We start from the raw sequence: 20,823 nt of genomic DNA on the forward strand, positions 1-20,823 counted from the left end.
CTAGAAGATCTGTATGTTCTCCAGACATCAAGAGGGGATAAAAAGCACAGAATCTGTGTTCACCTTGATAAAAACAAATGAATATTAATTGTTAGGTACCTGCCAAATAGCGAGCCACTGAAAACCAAAGCAAGCTCTACTGAAAATACATCATGCCAGAAAGGTTGGGATAACGACAGGGAAAAAACTGATGACACGAAGTGGAATCTCTGACATGTTTCACTGGAGTATCCAGTGGCTGGGCAGCAAATTGCCCTTACTGCACTGGCTTTGTTCATTTGGAGAATGAACTGCTAGACTACACAAGTCCGAGGGTTCTTTGGGAATACTTCCAGCTCTCAGGTAATGGGACAAAGAAAAGGTTTTTGTAGTGATTCGGCTCATTTCTTGAAAAACAAGTTCAAGCTTCCTTAGAGGTTAGTAACAGACGTGATATTATAGACATGACATTTTACAGACAAGTATTTTTAGCTAAAATAAGAACTGTATTGCTTGAAGCACATTGTTAAAAATAAACAAAACCCATCCACTTTTTTTTAGCTCAACTAACAACAACAGTATAAAAACTAAATCACTAATAACCCCAACCATTTAATGCAGAAAATATCATTCAGCATAATAACCGTCCATTTCAGTAATAATGCATGTAGAGCATGAATGTACATTCACAGCTTTGACAGGTGGCAAGTAAAAAGACTGTACATATTATATACTATGTTTTTGTGTATTTTAAACATGCACGTACCAACCCAGTTGGTAATCAAGCTGGCTCATGTTTCCTGCTCATAATGTAAGGCTGTCAATGGATTTAACAAACTGTACTGTGCGGTAGCTGAGATTTCAAAAGGAGAAGCGAGCCACAGCATGACAGCAGTGCTTTCCCCCAAGGACAGAATAATCAGACCACCTAAAGATACATACATCTTATTTAATGGAATGACAAAATAGAGCATAAAAATTGACTTAGCCCCTTTTGAACTGCTTTCCCCAAAAAGACAAGGTAATGCTAACATTGCTGTCATTCAGACACATCTGCATGGGTGTACACAAACACACGTGCTACCTCGGTTGAATTGAATTAACTGAAACAGAACTTGGAGATGTTACCAGTTTGGAATTGCATCTTTAAGACTGAAGTGAAAAAATGAGGAATTTTCATCTAAATAGTCACATCTACACAATCCTTAAGAACTAGTACACGTGATATATTACCAGTGAAACAATATAAATTTAGTCTCTCAAGAAGACCAGGTCTACATGCTGTTTACTACTCACTAACATTTACAGGCTTTGTTTAAAAGCTACAATGACTGAAGCCTCATTGTGCACACAGAGCACAATGGAACTGCTGGCAGATACCCAAGAGGCTGCCTGCCTCCTGATGACAATGATCCAGACACAGTTATAGCCCTTGGGCAATACAAAATTTTCATCTTGGGAGGTGAAACTCATGCAAGAAAGACACAGAGTTTTCTGATACGTTGACCTAAAATATGAAATGTTCCTGCAGACAAATTTATTGTAAGTGCAAAAGTCCCTGCTAAAAGTGAACAAGGTATCTGTAGTCTATCCAACGCAGAATCAGGAATAGAAGAGAGATTTATTTTTGAAATGAGACTCACTGAATCGCAGGAGTTCCGCTGAGCCAGCCTCCATTCTGCCTAGTGGAGCCACCCTTCTGTTGCTTAGCCAGAAACATGCCAGGGAGAAACTCAGAAAGCACTTTTCTCCCCACAGCCCCTCGTCAATGTCATTATACCACACAGTCACACCACGAGAACTACAAGCTTTTGCACATGTGGCATGCGTTTGTTTGTAAAACCTTGGAAAACTATTAAGCACAAGAAGAAAGCCACAGAGCTACCAAAGCAAGCACAGCTGGCTTTTCTCCTCTTAGTTTTTTCTGTTTTATAATTTTATTTTTCTGTTCTCTTAAGTTACCAGCTAACTCCTCCATAGAACAAGTTTCATCCTTTCCACGCCTCAGCCAAACTGTCAGCATTCATCTTGGCTTGTGTGTAGTCCACCATACCTAAAATCTTCTTTGTGGGAAGTACTTCTGCCTTTTCCAGAGGTTTGCAGACAAAGGGGACAACTTTCACATTTTAAGACAACAAATGTAAACTTGGGTTATATTTGAGTGTTTGGCGTTTAGAAAACGTATCATGTTCCTCCATAGGCAGAGCGTAGGTAGGGTGGGTGGACAACTGTGTTCAGGAACAATGCCTGTTCTGTCCAAAATCAGTCAGGGTATCGTTTTCCCAGGAGTAGGTACAGCTCCTTGGGAGTCACAGCAAAAGCAAAGGGCTCAGAGATTCCCAGAGGTTCTGCAGCATTGCCCCAGCTATGCAAGCAGCTTGTATACCAACTGAGAGAGCAGCTGCGCTGTACTCCACTTCCCAGGTGCTCTGCATAAGCTGCAGTAGGCATCACCCTTCTAATGGAGCAGAGGATTAGAATGACGTCATCTTAATGATCCCTCCTGACAAAATCATTCTGTGATTCTGCTAACTCAGACAGTTATGCCTGGCATACAGAAATTGGTCTTTTCAATACCTCAGTTAAAATCTACCTTTAAAGTTAAATTCACAGCATGTTAAACTGAGACAGAGAAGACAACCACTTCTATTCTAATGTGTTCTCCGAGGACAAAAAGGGAAGAGATATAAAATAAAGTATAAATAATGAGAAAAATCCATAAACAATCAGGGAGGCAAGTAACAGAGCTCCATTTGAAACATCTAGAGACAAAGGAGAACCTCCTTACTTGTTCCACCATGGGTGGAACAGCCTAAGGCAAACACTCTGATAACTCTCAGAGAAGGGAGCTCCAGCTCTCCATACGTACGCTCACATGCATCTGACCTAGACAGCTGAGAAACTGTGCGCAGCTTTACGTGTTCCCTCCTCTTTTTATAACCTGGTGCAATGGAAGATCTTCCATAGCTTTCTTCTAAGCTCTATCTCCCACAAAAGGCTGCCTTATGCTTAGCCATAGGGACAACTCTACCAACACAGAAAAACAATATGAAAAGTTTAAAACACTATTCATAGATATTCTCTATTGCAAAATTCATGAAGTTGGCAATTCTCAGAGCTGTTAGTACAGAAAAAAACTCTGCACGTTTTGCAAATGTGTGGATAGCTCACAGAATAGTAAACTCGCCAATTCTTTTCTTATCTTTGCTTTGTTTCCAAAGGAAGTAGTAAACTAAAGCTTAATAAAATGAACTTTAAAAATGGGGATTAAAGAAAAGAGAGAGCTGCCACACAATTGTTAGACAAAGAAAAGGATTTTGGTGAAGCATATTTCACACTTCGAGTTCTTTTGTGAAATTTTTCCTTATACACCAGGAAAATCAGCACACCTGAATTAACAGTATTTGATCTCACTCATCCTGAATGCTATAAAGTAGTGCCCAGTCCTGGACTTCTGAACAGTGACTAAGCCACTTATCTCCCTTCCACATTTCACACCTCCTTCCGCAGCCTTGATACTAACAGAAGCTGTCTCATTGCTGAATTATCAGAAATATCTGAGAGCTGCTCTCACAGCTCAAAAGCTGTAAAAACCAGTGGCTAATTCAGAATTGCCCTCAAAGAAATGGTGACTTGAAGTAGAATTAATATTAACCTTGCAGACACGGGGTCACAGGCAGTAACACCTGCACAAAAAGAGTGTTAAAAATGTGCAGATAAGAGAAGTCAACAGGTCAGGCCACCTGCACAGTGAAGCAGCTGGTTCGATGTGACATTCAGCTTCAGCTCGCGAGAGGTGAAGGCAAACAGGTTTGGAATAGAAATGTATTTCAAAGTAGTCTCACAAGCAGGTCCCAATGACACCCATCTGCTGGGCCTTGTCAGTGAGGGCTTGTAAAGCCCTCGTCAAGGTCAGGGAATGGTCAGAGCTTTGTATTAATGGGGATCAGCAAAAGCTTGTGGGTTTTTGTTTTGTCCAGGAAGTAGAAAAAGAGGTGAAACATGCAGATGTTGAAGAAAAGCAGACAAAGTAGGAGCGTCTGCTTGGAAAGCTGCCTACTGCAAGGCAGGTGGGGATAAAGCAGGCAGGGGAAGTGCTACATAAACTGAAGCTCTCTAGAACCCAAATTCTTGCATAAACACAAGCTGACAAGTATCTGTTCTAGATCTTCCTCTCATTATTGCAGAGATTGAGAGTTCCCAAGGTAACAGCCTCCCCTACAAAAACCTGCTGGTCAGTGAAAGGACATGAACCGTTTTGGCTGGTTTGCAAGGACATTTCAAGAACAGGACTGGTGCTGCAAAGACAAGGTCCCCGAGTGACCAGGCAGACAACAGAAGAACAAGAATCAGGTTTTGACGAATAACAGAAAAAGCAGAACATACCCATAGTGCAGGCAGACCAAAGCAAGACCACAGCCAAATGGCATTGGGCACCACATAGCTGGCGCTACTGCTGTAATCACAAAGCTGAACACCATGCCAAGAAGTGCACTGTAAGGGAAGTCCTTTTAACCCGGCTGATGAAATCAGAGGCCAAGTCTGGCAAGCTGAACTACAAAGTGTTAAGCACTTAGCAAAGAGAATACGGAAATGCTGGAACAATTTGCCAAGAAAAGCCATCAGACTTCCCATGACCAAAAAGCTGTAAAAAAATTATTGGGATGGGATTTTGCTGAAATACAGGCATCTAGCACCATTTCTAAGACTCTGGGGATCATTGGGCTCCCATAAGTCCTGGCTCACACCTGCAAGTCGCACGCTGATGTCTCACCCTGGGACATCTCATGCCATAGAAGTATTCCTAAAGTCAACATCCTAAGAGAAATTATCTGCCTACGGTTCACAATACCTCATCTTTCCAAGTGACAACCTAGACAGCTATAAAGCTTCTGCTTTCACAGACCGTTGAGAAGGCAGAAGTCTCTGTTATTCTCAATGCACTCTGAGCATTTCCACCAGCAGAAAGCTTTAGGGAATGATCACACCACTGACATGAGCCTGGAAGCCTCTTCTCTTATACACTATGTAGAATTTACTTTTTCTTCCCTTTTCTGCAGCACTGAAGTTCAGCAGTGGAAGAACTGCATGACATGGACCACAGCCCTGTGACATTACAAGCATGTATTACAGCTGCCAGATAGGCTCAGCTGACCTCAGAAGCACTGAGCAGTTTTTAATTTTTTATTATCAAACCCTACGGGGATAGATTCATAGCATCATTTATTATTATTAGAACACTGTTTTAAAGGAAGAAAGAACACTAAAAGTTTAGGCCACAATTTCTTAGGATGCCCGAAGTTCCATTTACATCTCCTGTAAATTAATACTTATTTTCCTACAGTGAAAAAAAAATGGGGCTGTAATTTTGTCATTTTGCTAATAACTTATCCAATAATTAAATTACACACAGACCTAAGGACAAACAGAACTTTGCATAATGCCCATTAACCACCTGGGGGAAGAGTATCTGGAATGTTTCAAAACATCTAAAAGAATGAACAGACATTTGAAGCTATTCCTTATTATGCTTCAAAGGAAAAAGACCAAATGTCCCACATGCTATGAATATATTAAAGCGTGCCTTCCTATGTGAGATGCTCTTTGCAGATTGAACCAAACTCTGAGAACTGCATTTTCATGCTTAACTTCTAAAACCTGCATTTCTTCCCCACCTTTCAGAGATTTTATTGATGAATGTTATTGGGCTCTGCATTTATGATAGGCAACACTGGATTTGTACAGATTTTCATTAGCAGTTACATCAGTAGAAATATATACTCAGCATGGAAAAGAACAGGCAGCAACTAACCTAACTTCTTTCATGGATCTTGAGCTGAAAGCTTTCTGGCACATGATGTAAGATGTGATCCCAAACCAACTATCGATACCTAGTTCACTATAGTCACCTTTTTCTAATATTAATGCTTTTCTCACACTACTTTCTATCTGCAAGGGAAATGTGGGAAATAAGGGGGTCCAAAAGAATGTTAAAGGACACTCCAAGACCTCGTCACAAAGTGCTAAATGAGAAAGATAACTGTTTCTAAGGCAAATTACATACTTCATAAATATTAGCTCCCCTACCCACCCAGTTCTGGTCAATTATATAATAAAATACAAAGTAAAATTAAGAGAACATTTTTAAATATATACACTTATAAATACAAATAATGTTTTTGAAGTTTTAAAATGATCAGAATTTCCTACAGAGCAAACATCAATTCACATCATAAATTGCACACTGAAAATTTCAACAGCTCGAAAAGAACAGGGAAGATAATTACTTTGAACAAGGCCCCAAAAGTGGATATACATGATATTGGTACAGAATTATCAATTCAGTTTGGGTATTACAAAACTTGCAAGGAAAAATTATCTTCTGAATGTCTTACATTACCAAAATTGTGTCCCCCTGGATTTCTTTTTAAGGTTTTTTATTTTCTATATTGTTAATTTTTCTGAAGAAAAAAAAGGTTAAATTCAGTGTGCATATCTACTTAGAATTCAAGATTAATATACATTATTGATTTACTGCACTTTGCAGCTTAAAGTATTCTTAATGTCTTAAAAAGCTTAAACATAATTCTATGTACTGAATGAGTTATGCAAATATTGCATTAGGATTTAGTTTCTAAGCTACTCAAATTTAAAAGACTAAGATATTATTATGCTACTACTGTCAGCACGTTCATTCTTCAAAAGAAATAATAGAAAAACATTTCCACTCAACCAACCTGGTGTCTAAAGATCACCATCTCATAAAAAGCAAGGAGCTCAGCACGCGGATAGAAAATAAGCTTTCACTAATCACAGTCAGGGAATTATGGACATTAATCACAGGAACCAGGCTTAAATTTATTGGCAGCCTACAAGATGAAAGACAAGCATAGTTAAGGTGGCTTATTTACCTACATAAGTTTTCACAAGGAAGGTAAAGTGGAAAGAAACATTCAAGAAGCAAAGCAAAGGACAAAGCATCTCATCCCCACAGTTAACTTTCAGGGAAGTCAGGGGAAGTCACACTGAGGACAGAAGTGGTTCCACATTTGCATGAGAATGGTTTTCCCCATGTGCTTGAGGACTGACATGGAAGGAAGTACAAAAGATTTAGAGGTGGCAGAGGAATAGCAGATCCTGTGAATTCGAAGGTGATCTACAGCTGAAAAACAAGCTTTAAAAAGACAGCATTTGAGTAAAGGGAAACTGATGTCTCAAGAAAGAAGACAAAAGCTAAAGAAGGATCAAACTTAAGATAAGCACATGTACAGGAAATAAGATTGTGTTAAAAACATTATAAAAGTTGAAGTATAAGAAGTCGAAAACTCAGCTGAGTTTTGATGAAGGAAGATTGTTTAATTTCAGCACAGTAATATTCCCACATTCTCCTACACATATAATTAAGAGAGAAAAAAGGGGAAAAATAACTGCACTGGGAGCAAGAGTGATAAGAAAGGTTGTTAAGCGTCACCTACAGAGATAGATAGTCAGAGGTCAAAGCAGCAGCATCTCAGGAAGGCATTACCAACATATTTCTTAGCTACTGATGTTTACTGACATTTGGATCATTTTGCTAACTCTGAAGAAATTCAGATTCTGCCTCCTTACCTTCTTCGCCTCTGTCTTCTCTCAAATGTTTACATTGTCCTTCCATAGACTGCTTGCATTTCATTGCCCTTCATTGCCTTTCATGCAATCCAGCCCAAACACCACAATGACCTCCAGGCGTAACCTATCATACAAATGAATTCTCATCAACTACAAGTTGTCAAGTTTGCCTTCTTTTCAGAATCTTTTCCCCAACACCCTTCTCAGTACTGTAGAAGTCCTGCAAAAAGCAACCTAAACTAACCATACTCGGAAACACTCAGTTCTGCAGCATGAGCAAGAATTAAGAGATTTACAACAGCCACAAAGACAACTTTAAAAGGCTGTTTTTTACATATGAACTGTGACAGTTCAGAGGAGCTTGTTATGCCCATAGCATCGTTTCCAGAAACAAAAAAAAATATATAAACTGAATTTGAGGGTAAAACAGTAGGTGAGGCAAATATAAAAACAAAGATTCACAAGAAAAAAGCATGTCTACAGTAATGGGTAAATGCAGTCGTGCACCGTATATCATCATCGAAGCATCCTGTCTGGACCGAACACCTTACATAGGGAAACAGGTGTAATTGATTAAGAAATGATGAAAATGCTATGAAAATGTCTTTATTCCTCGTACTAAACCAAGAAATACCATCAAAAAGCTTTATTTTCCCTAAGATTTCACAGTGAGAAATTTTGCGTATGTTGGAAAGCCAAAATAGACCACATCTTCATTAGCAAACCACATGAACTTCATTTTTACACGGTCTGAAAGAAAGCTAGTGCCAGAGCAAGATATAAAAAGTTAACGTTTTTTGAATTCTAGTTTTTCTGTCAACAATAAATAGCAAGACTGAGCAAGATAGTAAGTTTGTTCCATAGACTTGGAAAATCATTTTATACAGCTTTGTAGCTGCCAGGCCTGCGGGTGAATTGAACAAGAAAACACAGTGCTTACTCGATGGCCTACGCACATCGGCAAAATAAAGGAGACTATAGGGAAATATAATCTATTTAAATCAAGTGTGGCTTCCACATGCAACCGTAATAAATGATGCAGACATCTGATACATACCACATTATTACCTTTGCTCCTTCTGAAAGCAAAGGATGACTTTTTTCTTTTAAGACAGCTAAGCAAAAGGAGAAGAATGTGAAAGATATTTGCTCTTGATCTGAACCACAGTTCATTTGTTGTGTTTGCTGTCCCCTAAAAGTAAACGCTGACTGCATCATATGGTTGCCTTCAACAGTGATATATACCCCTACCTCCGGTGAACCAAGCATCTAATAATTGACCTCTTCTCTCATCTTTCAATATAATTGTACTTCTGTGTTCATGGAAATGAGATACAGAGTACACAGAACTACAAAGCATCCGTTTCTGTAGTCCATAGATAATAGCTATTTGACCCTTCTGACATCTAAGGCACAGTGACACCATCTGGCTATTACAGTTGGTAGTGCTAAAAGAAATAACCCTTCAAAGGCACGTAAGGATTATTACAGGATTCCCACATATCAGCTCAATGGCCAGGTGCCAGAGGAGTCTCTGACTCCCTGTAAAGTTCACAAATAGCTAAATGAAGTTAATTTGTCTTGGTTACAATATATCACGAAGCAGTTTTTGGGATGAATTATGTGCAAAATGATTTTATGGTGTAGGCTAATTTGAACAAAGTACAATAATATAATAGGAATGAGTTACCAATGGGCAGAATTCACCTCTCAGATCAAGAAGCAGGAGCCTATCCCACAAATTTCACAAGGACTACCTATTAGGAGGTGGCACCCATGTAACTGGGACACCCTCGTGGTGTCAGACATTAGGCAATGAAACTCCAGATAACACAGCATTACTACCACTGAGGAATGTTCTTCATAACATTAGCCAATTAAATAAATACTTAAATCTCATCACCTTCCAGAAACTCTTATAAACCAAGTTAATATTTATCTTAGGAAATTCAGGGGAATATTTCAGATGACAGTGGATGTTAGAAGGAAAGCATAATCAGGTCCAGCAGGACCTGCAAACACAGCAATTAGAAGCTGTCAGGTTGATTAGGAAAAGATCAGGGAGGGATTTGATTTCAGCAGATATAATTTCTTTTCTCCTTTGTTCTCTGTAACTAAGCTGTGGGGAGTGCAGCTCCTGGGACTCTCAAGAAGGTGCGTAACTGGGCTATTTCTCTGCTTTCACCCGCCCTCACACAGTGGAAACAATCAGTTCCCTCTTGTTTACACTTCCAAAGATATTTTTGACAGAAGTGAGAGCTTATGTTCCTTTTCACAGGTTTCTCTATAACACTAACCTCAGTGCTTTGGAAAGGGAGATACAAGAAGGCACAGGGTGAGCCTGAATGCCAAGTGTCTCCCTCTGTTTCGACCTCCCACGCTAACTAGGATGCATTTTTTGCATCCTCTCTGCAGTTTTCTACACTGGATGTCTCTTCTGCTGTCTCTTACCAATATGTCACTAGGCAGCCCGAGTTCTTTAGCAATAGATGTGCAGCTCTCCCTTATAGATTCTTTGCTAAGCCACTTGCTGAGGTAGCTGAAAAAAAAACATTCCCTCCTATCCCCCACCTGAGATAATTTGCAGCTATGATTTCTGATTTCCTGGGCAGTTGCTGCCTACTAGGCTATAGTGAACTACTGGGGTGAAGTGTGTTAGTCACAATGTCACCCTGGTACAAATAAAAAAACCCCACAATAATGCAATCTGTCAGCGTTGCTTTTAAAGCAAAGAAAGAAAAGGCAAATTCTTCATCAATTTTTGCTAGTAGTTAGGTTAAATCACAAAGCTAAGAGGAGAATAATTACTAGCAAATATCCAGAGGTAATCTCTTGTGGTCACAGTCTCTTTCAGTAAATACACATTTTTCTTGTGTCGTCCATTTATGACAGAGATTACTACAGTTTTCTGTAAACTCCCTTGCACAGAACATTCAGACTGTTTAGTTTATGTACCTATTGTATTTGATACAAATTTTTTACTCTTTTAACACGTAGTCAACTGTGAACGGCTGGTTACCGTCTATAAAAATGAAACGTCATGTCTTTCTCAAATTGCTTTAACCAATTCCTAAGCTTAATATTATTATCACACTATCGCTACATCTCTATACTGTTCACCCCTTTTGTGGCAATTTTTTATTAAGATAGTTTGTTATCATGTCTCTGCACTTTTAATAGGTTCCAAATTCTATTTCTCACTAAAAGAAAAAACACAAGTGTAAGAGAGACGATGGGAGTGCAGGTAAAAACAGTGGAGCCCAGCTGTGCTGTAAAACTGAGAGGTTCCTTGTAGTCAAGTTGCTGGTGCCCGTGTTTTGCAGAGAACTGAAACGTGTTAGACACTGAAATCCGAAGCTGTCAAAGTGGAGGAAATCCACTTAATCTGCTGTGGAAGAGCCAGCTTGTGCAGACAAAGTCCAGAGACTGTTCTGCATGGGTCTGCTGGTACCTCAATAAGCAATCAGCAGAACAGTCTACGTACGTGCTTTATGAACACTGAATAAACTTCCATCAGTAAGATGATATGGCTCAGCTCAAAAGCTCCTAGGTGCCCAAGTTCCTGTTAGCTGCATGCACACCTACAGGTACAGAGCTCTGATGCACTGACAAACACAGCAGGAGTGAATCACAGCACAGGCTTACCTCCTGGGGAAACTGGGATTCAATGAGCTGAAGAAGTCACTTGTTGACTCAGGCTGTATTTTGCAAGGCACAAAAATAATATAACAGATTTGAGACCTAGACAAATATTAAGAACACTGTGTCAGGAAGATGTACGTGGGCTAACCAACTCTGGGACAAACAGTGAATGACTGTCTGACAGACCAAGGTTATTAGTGATTCCACTTGATTCCATCAAGTTCATCTAATGCTAAGAATAAATCCCAGAGATGTCTTTCACAGGTTGAAGCATAAAATAAAATGAAAAAAGATTTTGTCTTTCAAGCAACAGATCACATAATTATTCTTTTCAGAATCTGAAATGTCATTTACATCCTGGCTTGAAATAACTTCCCATGTATTGCATTTAAAACAATCACAATCCCTTCCCTGTATTATCTTGCAGCCCACAATATGATCTGCATTTTCTTTATTCTGTACACAGGCCACTTCTGATAGGTTTTCCATAGCCCTCTCTTTCTCACACACAAATAACCATGAGATATGGAGCCAGTATGGAAAAAAAATCACCGTTTGCATAGAATAAATAATATCTATACTTATGCTGTGGTTTCAATACAGATTGTATTAAACATCAACAGACTCCACATTTGTAAATATAACAGGAAGGCTACATTAAAGCTGCTCACCAGCCACAACTACAACAAACCTTTCAGAAAATGGAAATGAATTATATGCGCCACAGATTTAGACCCCTCTCCCAACTAGAAAGAAGGGAAAGACTATATTAAAATCATTGAAACACTGGGAATGTTGGTTAAAAAAATCCTTCATGGGGAAATTGTTTTTCTCTCACTGAAAAACGAACTGTTTGAGGCACCAGCGATCATATAAAGCCTGTCACTGAATGAACTCTCATCTCAGAATGATGAATTCCCGTCTCTCTCATCTTTCAGCTGCTCTTGGTAAACAATCTGAGATTCCAGCAGCCGAATGCCAAAGCAGAAGGCACTGGGGACAGCTCTTTAGATCCCTGCTGAGCCCTCACCTCTGCTGCAGACCAGGCACCTGCTGCTGCTGCAGCAGTCTCTCTAGTCCCAACCTTTCTTGTTGAAACTGAGTTGGCTGTGGCAATGAAAACCAAAAAGCCTTTTGCTCAAGATTCCTTCCTTCCACAGTAACAGAAGCAGAGCCATTCCTACTGCTGTGCTTCATTATAACATCACAATGCAATGCATAGGTCTGCTTTGTTGAAAGTGACAAGACAATACCATCATTATTTAATAAAGACTTGTGAGACCCCACCTTGAATACCACATCCAGTTCTGGGGCCCACAATGTACGACTGATATTGAGCTATTGGAGCAGGTCCAGAGAGGGGCCACAAAGATGATCAGAGGGCTAGAGCATCAACCCTACAGGGAAGAGAGAACTTGAGGTTCTTCAGCCTGGAGAAGAGAAGGCTTTGTGGGGGGGAGGCTTACAACAACCTTCCAGTATCTAAAGAGGAACTACAGGAAAGCTAGGAGGGACTTTTTATAAGGATATGTAGTAACAATATGATGGGAAATGGCTTTAAATTTGAAGAGAGTTGATTTAGACTAGATACTAGGAAGTGAAGATAGTGAGATACTGGAACAGGTTGCCCAGAGAGGTGGCATATGCCCCCTCCCTGGAAGCATTCAAGGCCAGGCTGGATGGGGCTCTGAGTAACCTCACCTAGTGACAGGTGCTGGAACAAGGTGATCTTAAACATCCCTTCCAACCCAAACCATACTATAACCTCAGAAAAGAGAGTCTATTGATAAAGTAGTGAGAAAGAAGAGCAAAAGTTGTGAAAAATGCATTGATGTTCTAAGGACTTAAATATCACACTACAACAATAGTGGTCCACACTTATTTGAATATGACTCAAGTCTGTCACCTTCCCAATATAGAAATCATTTTCTAAAAATTTGGAAGGCATGAACCAATCATGACAAGCAGCTAAAATCCACATCCCACTGGCTTTCTATCAGCAGCATGGCAGCCAATCTGTACCAACTCCTCCAGTTCCTGCCAAGCAACAGAGTCGTTCTGGTTTAACAAATATACTTTGCAACAAGACAACATCTACAGGGAATACAAAGCAGACATAACTCTAATAGCCTAAAAATACAGAATCGCCACCCTGAGAATTAATGCTCTAGAGGAAATAGTGCAAAAACACCCCGCACAAGAGGTGTTCTGTCACTGCCTGCGTGTTTCTTCCCCTGCCCAGAGCTCTAAGCCTTGGCCAGGCAAGCAGCCATCAACTGCAGAGCTCTAGTTTCAGTCTGCTTCATAAGCTGGAATCCAACTGTCAGTATGATTAGCTTCCTCCAGCCCTACAGACAGAGCCAAGTGAAGCTAGCTAGAATAATTCACTGAGAAGCCAAGAAAATCAAGCACATTGAGTATTTTGCCTCATCAAATCAAATCCCACTTGAAAAAATAAGTGACCGATCACTCCGGAAGAAGACTTGGTTGAGGTTCAGCACATACTGTGAGTGAAGTGACATGCTTGAGTAGAGGTTGTCTTGGCAACAGCGTCTGATTCATATTTTAAGATAAAACCACTCTCCAAAGCTAACAAAGTGGATGACACGGAAAGAAATGTACGCATTCTTTCTCTCTTCAGAGCAGAAAGCATTGCCTTCTGTCAGTTGCTTGAATTATTGGGGGATTGCTTGAATTATTGGGGGACTGCTTGGTAAGGTTTCTTCTTTTCATAACAAAACATCCATTTTATAGCAACTATTAAGAGAAAAAACCCCAAGTCTTTGGTCTAGAAAAACAAACTCCTCCAAGTTGTTCATTATGTGAAACAGCATGAAGCCTCAGTATCTAACGTACCACCTCTGTTTTTACTTATATTAACACATCAGCAATCATTACATTACCGTATAGGCATGTTCTCATTATCAATTTGTGCACATGCTTTGTAAAAAGTACAGACTGTTAAAGATTTTTTTTTAAATGGCTTTTTGCATAGTTGGTGATTTTAAGAGCTCAAGGTGACATTTTACTTCCTCTGCAAAGAAATGCATTAGACTGATGTGCAATCATTTAAGTAGGATATGCGTGTGATACAGGCATGTATGGCACAGAGCAAAGCAGCAACAGCAGAGCACTGCATGCTATGCCCCTCCAGGTATGTGGAGAACTTCCAGACAGTTATTCACAGCAGCAGACACTGATTCTGGAACTTGCTTTAGAGAACCTGCCTTAGCAAGGGAATGGACCAGATGGCCTCCAGAGGTCCCTTCCAACCCCTGCCATTCTGTGTTTCTGAAGCAGTGTACTCTTAGGCCAGAAATCATAATTATTAACTGTATTTTGCGAATTGCTTTGTTAGTAAAATGTACTAAAAAGAAAATGGGGCCCTTGGGAGCCTGATCTGATGGGAGGTGTCCCTGCCCACAGTGGGGACTGTAAGGGAATGGGCTTCATGGTTCAACCAAACCCATGATTCTGTGACTCCACAATTCCATATTAAATCAGTTACAGAAAATAGAAAAAACAAGTCCATGAAGTTTTGTCATTCCATTTCAATCTCTTTCATCAAACAGTCGAGAACTACACTGTTTTTTGGTTTTTTTGGGGGTTTCTTTTTTTTTTTTTTTGGAACATCTAATATCCCGTAGTCTGTCACATTCAGTTACAGAGGGAATTTGAACAACTTCCAAACATTTTTTCTGAGCACGCATACTTCTGCATGACCCCAAAGACCCGTTTTCCCTCTTTCTCCCAGGACTCACCATCTGCCAGCCCTGGAACACTGCTCACTGCCCATTGGGCTGCTCATCTGCCTGCACCGCTGAGCCAATACCTCCCACACACCTCTGGCTTCATCAGCTAATAAATGTGAACTGATCATTACTCCTCACTAAATCATCAGCTCTAAGCTGGAACACCCCAACTTCTCCAAGCTTAGAAGCTTCTATCATTTCTGTCTCCTTGGCACTTCCCAATCCATGTAATGCTTTCTCTCTGTTCTGTACCTGTGAGTCTCCTCAACGGCTTCCTGAGGCAGCCACTATTGAAATCTGAAGACTAGTAACTAAATTGGTGGAGAAGACTGATTTAAACAGAATCAATATCTTCATCAGATCTTTCACTTAGTGAATAATATACCTTCTTTAATTTCCCTCTTAATAATCATTTTTCATGCCACTGTGGAGTTCACTGCTCTCATTCTCAGGCTCACCTGAGCGCCAATGATGTGCAGCATTCCCATCCGTTAGCCCACTTTTCAAAGCAGACTGAGTATTAATTTCACCCTTTTGACTTCAATTTCCCTTTTATTAGTTATCTTCCTTTTTTCAGCCCTGACTTTTAGCACTATTATGCTAACGCATGGCGCAATCCTTCCCTCAACAATGAGATGTCTAACACTCTTATAAAGGTAGTATTCTCTCTTAATGGAAATGAACAGGTGGGCATACCAGAAGGATGTGACAATTACATTTAACTGGCTGGCAATGAAAGATGATCCCAAATACTTGCTGCTAACACAGTGTAAGTTTCAGTAACAGCAAGCCTGAAAAGAAGCACCCCCCTCCCCGCCCCTGCGGGCCAGAAAAAAAAAAAAAAAAAAGCGTAAAAACTGAAGCCAGAGCAGAGCCAGATGCTGCAGCCCCCTCTGTGACTGTGTGCACAGGCAGCGTTCTGCCCCCAAGTTCACACTGCATGGCAGAAAAGCTGCCAGGTAATTGTTGCCGATAGACTGCCACACAGCTGGCTCAGAGACCCTCTTCAGAGAGCTGGATTCTGCCTTGTCTCCATTCAAACCCTCAAAGAAAGCTCAGTCTATGTTCTCTACTACTGTGTTAGATGGCTAGATTAGCAGCTGATTTACTAGATTATTTTACAAAGAAATCATCCCTGCACACATCACCCCAGCAAGAAGCAGCTCCCTCCCACCTTCCTTACTGCTTCTTTGCAGTGAACCAGAAGAGAATACAATTATATGAGAGGAAGGATCCAGGATTGAAGTTTCTTGAGCATTCAGCTAGTTAATGTTACATACATGTCTTGTGGGAGTCCAAATGATCTTCAAGGCAAGCTACAGTGCAATGGGGCTTTAGCATCTGACACTCAGAGAGGCATTAGGCATCGAGCTTCATCATTCAGTGCCTTCATAGTAGAGCTTACTAAAAATTTGAGTTTATATTCCAGTTATTTTATTTTCCAGATTTGCTGAGATGAGCAGCTAATTAGGTTAGGCCTACTCTTGGGGTTTAGTACCACACTAAAACACACCTCAGTCAGACCAGGCATTGCAGAGCAACTGCAAGGTGCAGCTCCATTTGAGGAGAAAGCCATATCAGGAAAGTACTGATATGATGAGGGTTTTGGAGTTCTGTGTCCAGGTTTTGGAGCCCCCAGTACAAGAAAGACGGAGCTGTTGGAGAGGGTCCAGAGAAGGGCCACAAAAATGATAAGGGGACTGGAGTACCTCCCCTATGAAGACAGGCTGAGGGAGCTGGGCTTGTTGAGCCTGGAGAAAAGAAGGCTGTGGGGTGACCTCATTGCAGCCTTTCAGTACCTAAAGGGAGCCTACAAACAGGAGGGGAATCAACTCTTTGAAAGGGTTGATAACAGCTGGATAAGATAAAATGGTTTGAAGTTGAAGGAGGGAAGATTTAGGTTGGACGTCAGGGGGAAGTTCTTCACAGATTGAGTGGTGAGGTGCTGGAACAGCTGCCCAGAGAGACTGTGGATGCCCTGTCCTTGGAGGTGTTCAAGGCCAGGTTGGATGGGGCCCTGGGCAGCCTGGTCTGGTATTAAATGGGAAGATTGGTGGCCCTACATGTGGCAGAGGGGTTGGAGCTTCATGATCCTTGAAGTTCCTTCCAACCCGGGCCATTCTGTGATTCTGTGAGAGTGAGATTTTCAGAAAACTTGGCTTGGCAGAGAGAATGGGCAAGAACTGAAGTGCTCTAACAAAGTACTCATAGAGAAATGTTGCTGAACTGATAGGAAAGGAAATGTTTTGCAGACTCCGAAGTGAAATACTGGAATTGTGTTTTAAAAGACCCAAGCCAAAATTCTCTCACATTTATCTGTGAAAAGTGATCATTAAGAAAAAACGCTTTCCTGACAGAAGCAGTAGTCTTGCTGGGAGTTCCTCTCCCGAGAGAATTATTAAACTGAGAACTCTCAGCCACCTACAAAAAAACTTTGAAAAAACTGATTCTTATTATTCAAGGACACACTTTACTACCATTAAAGCCTCCCAAGGTCTTCAGGGAGGAAAGAAATCCAAACATAACCTGTGTAAACTGTGTGACACTCAAGCCAGTGGATGAGGACTGATGTACTTTAATCAAAAGTACAACCTTAGTAAAGTCTAAGTTTCCTCTCTCTGCTTTTTCTGTCCTTTAAATGGAAGAAAACTGTGATTAAGACTAAACAGGTTAAGTGGAATCCATTCTTAATGCCTGCATTAGGAAGCCTACATTAATCATCAAGCTTTCTTATTGATTTTGGTAGAGGTCAACATTGTACACTTAGAAAACAACCACTAATCACACTGAACTCTCTCCTTGGGCTCTCTGATACTCCGCTCGGGTTAGATATGTGGTTCAGAGGTAGCTCTCAGGTCACCTTGTCCCTCTGAACCACTTAAGTGTTGGCATACATACCATTTACTGGAAATGGTGCAGCAGTGGTATATAATAAGAGTTAGGTCAAAGTTGGACTGTGTTTACAGCATTTAATAAAATTGCCAAGATTACTTCCTGCAGAAGTCTGAATTATGCAGAGCATAAAGCTTTCTAAGACAACACATGAAAGAAGAAATATAAACCAAACAGTACATCACCAGCTAAGATATCTAGTCAACATGTTTCCATTAGTATCTGAATGCTTTCTGTAACTGACTACCCTTTTAATTTTTTTTTAATGTTTATTACTTCTCTGAATTTCCATTGTTGCAGGATATGTAAGCTACACCTGAGAGAAATTTTGAGAGTAGAAATTGCCTAGGCAATGACAAATATCTGTCCCATCTGCAAATTTTAACTATCTGTACTCAGTACACAAGCAGGCAAAAAAAAAAAAAACTAAACCCAAAAAACAGTAAGCAAAAGTAAAGCCTTAAGTTCCATTGCTTAAGTTCCAACAACAGCAGGCTATTAAAATCAAAAATTACTATTAGGCTAATTGAAACAATGGTCTGAGAGTCTGAGAATGAGTGGAACATCCTTAAATATCACCAGCCTTGCAGTGTAAAGATAATATCTTTGAAACATTATGACAAACAAATCCAAGAGATGAACTATGGTAGGTCATCAACAGCTACAAAACCTACAAAAAGATGTAAAACATTGAGCAGAGTTATTTTGCAGTGAAATGAATGGGCTATATTTTATGTATTCCAGCTTGATGATTTATTGGATACCTGTTGAGTGTTAAGTACACTCTAAAGGATGTTTCTACTTAAACTCATGAAGCCAAAATGTGTGAGAATAGAAGAATCCCTCCCTGAAATTCTAGTTCATTTTTCTTTGTCCAAACATCTTTTTTTACTGCACAGATATTTCTATGCAACCTATTAAACTTCATTATATTATGAATGGCTTAGTTAAGAATTTACCACCTATACCCTATATTTCCTTACAGCACTGTAGACATTGAACACTCCTTTTCTAGTATATGTTGGTAAAGCTACTCCCAGGTATATGACAACAAGGGTTCCATTGAAATCTGAGCAAATGCAAGACAACTCAAGAGACCCATATCCCAGTTCACACAGTCTTTTGACATCTGGACCAAATCACAAGATGAACTTTCTGCTGTAGTCTCTGTCTGGGGGTATCTGTGTGTATAGGTAAGTGAGAAGGTCATTTGCACCAGGCCTTCTGTGGGGAGATGGAGAGCTTATCATCTTCTCATTGTGTCAATTTTAAAGTTCTTCAACAGATATAGTATTTATATTAATTTTCTCACGAAGTTTAAGCTTCAGGTTGAGATTGTCAGTGAAAAAAAACAAACCTCACACAGCATTGTCAAAACTAAAGTTAATGAAGTCTCTGGTAAGATAAACATCAGTACTGAGCAAACTACACAAAAAGCTTAAGTGAGAGTTCATTTGGATTTCTAAGCAAGCTTGGCAAAGGCAGTGTTTGTTCAATGACCGTTCAGTTAGCAAGGTCTGTTACTTGCATTCCTGGGGAAAGCATCTCTCAGCTGTACAAAACCTTAGTATCTTTACCAAATTGGCATCCCCTTCTACATGCAACCTCCACTGTGAGAGGTTGGATTGATGTGATTTCTCATTAGGGTCGCAAAAGAAGTGCCCAGATATTCAGGAATTCACACATGCAAAATAACAGGTCTGTTATTAGAGTATTAAGGCACCAGCACAAGATAGTAAACACTAAGGCCTTAATCATCTCTCATAACTTCCACTAACTCTCCACCGAAGCTATTCCTTGCAGCATTTCATGTTTGTACTCTTCATACATAGGGAAGTTTATCCACAAAGCTTTCCTTCAAAAATCAAAGTCACACCAAAATAACCAAGGAACAAAACTACACTGTACAACTCCACCAAGCAACCCTAGCAACTCCTGCTGCAGTGCTTGCTTAAGTGCTGAGCAGCTCCTCCCTCTCTGTATAAAATACAGTAGCTTTCTCTCACTTTTTCATGAGCGCTTACCAGCCGTCTCAACTGAAATAGAGTTCAACATGCAATATTCCTAAAGATTAGAGTAGGTGTTAAAAGGCAGGAATTGATTAAACAAATAATGGAAGTGCATGTTAAAGAAACAATAAGGAAGAAAACAAATTATATATTTTTAAGACTCACCACCATTATCCTGGATTCAATCCCAGTTCCTCCATTACATACATCCATTGCACAGCATGCAGATTTATATGCTGATTCAGTTTATGGGAGAGCACAACCCGAAGGACATTTTCAAACAGACGTGGGCATATAATCTTCAAAAACTTTCATGTCCAACTGTGCTGCTGCTGTCAGTTGTCCAGTATGCCACTGGAAAGATTGTTTACAAAGTCTTCAGAACATCCTAAATATTAACTTCAAGAGAACAAAAAGAGTTTGATTTATTAATAGAAAACAAACAAGAGAAGGAAGGCACATGAAAACGTTTTAACTTCACAAATTCAGACCTACTTGCTAGAAAAGTCTAAGACAGGAACTTTCTCAGGATTAATACTCATAACTTCTCATTCATTCTGCTGAAGGCTTACTTGGTGTCAGTTTCCTATTCACACAGGTCAATAGCATTTCCTAGGACATACCAAATTTTGAATTTTAATCTCCTTGGTACTTCATTTGACATGCCAACTAAGAATGTGGACTAAAAATGTCTGTAATGCATCCAAAGCACATTAGGAATGAGTTGCAACACAAGCACGAGGTCAGGAATTAGACTACCTAGGGAACTGGAATGCTTCATCTGGCTGTGTGTTAGGAGCTGTTGGAGAAACAATCTATAATACAAACTACAGAATCACTAGAAATGCAGCAAAAAGGAACATAAGAGACAAGAACCTTGCCAACAGCTATGACCAGAAGCAAAGAAGACACAAGAAACACAATAGCATTAAAGAGCAATT

At 40.0% G+C, this 20,823-nt stretch overlaps 1 long non-coding RNA gene across 1 annotated transcript; it reads right to left on the reverse strand.

Moving 5' to 3' along the window:
* Positions 1-6,623: 6,623 nt before the first annotated feature.
* LOC122175620 lies at positions 6,624-20,253 on the reverse strand. The gene is made up of 3 exons (XR_006177455.1): positions 20,048-20,253; positions 7,588-7,711; positions 6,624-6,848 (listed from the first exon to the last, which is right to left on the reverse strand). It is a non-coding gene; the product is annotated as an uncharacterized LOC122175620 (long non-coding RNA).
* Positions 20,254-20,823: the final 570 nt, after the last annotated feature.

This window comes from Lagopus leucura, unplaced genomic scaffold, assembly GCF_019238085.1.
Source record: "Lagopus leucura isolate 7727_CA_CO unplaced genomic scaffold, USGS_WTPT01 Super-Scaffold_739, whole genome shotgun sequence".
Lineage (NCBI taxonomy): Eukaryota > Metazoa > Chordata > Aves > Galliformes > Phasianidae > Lagopus > Lagopus leucura.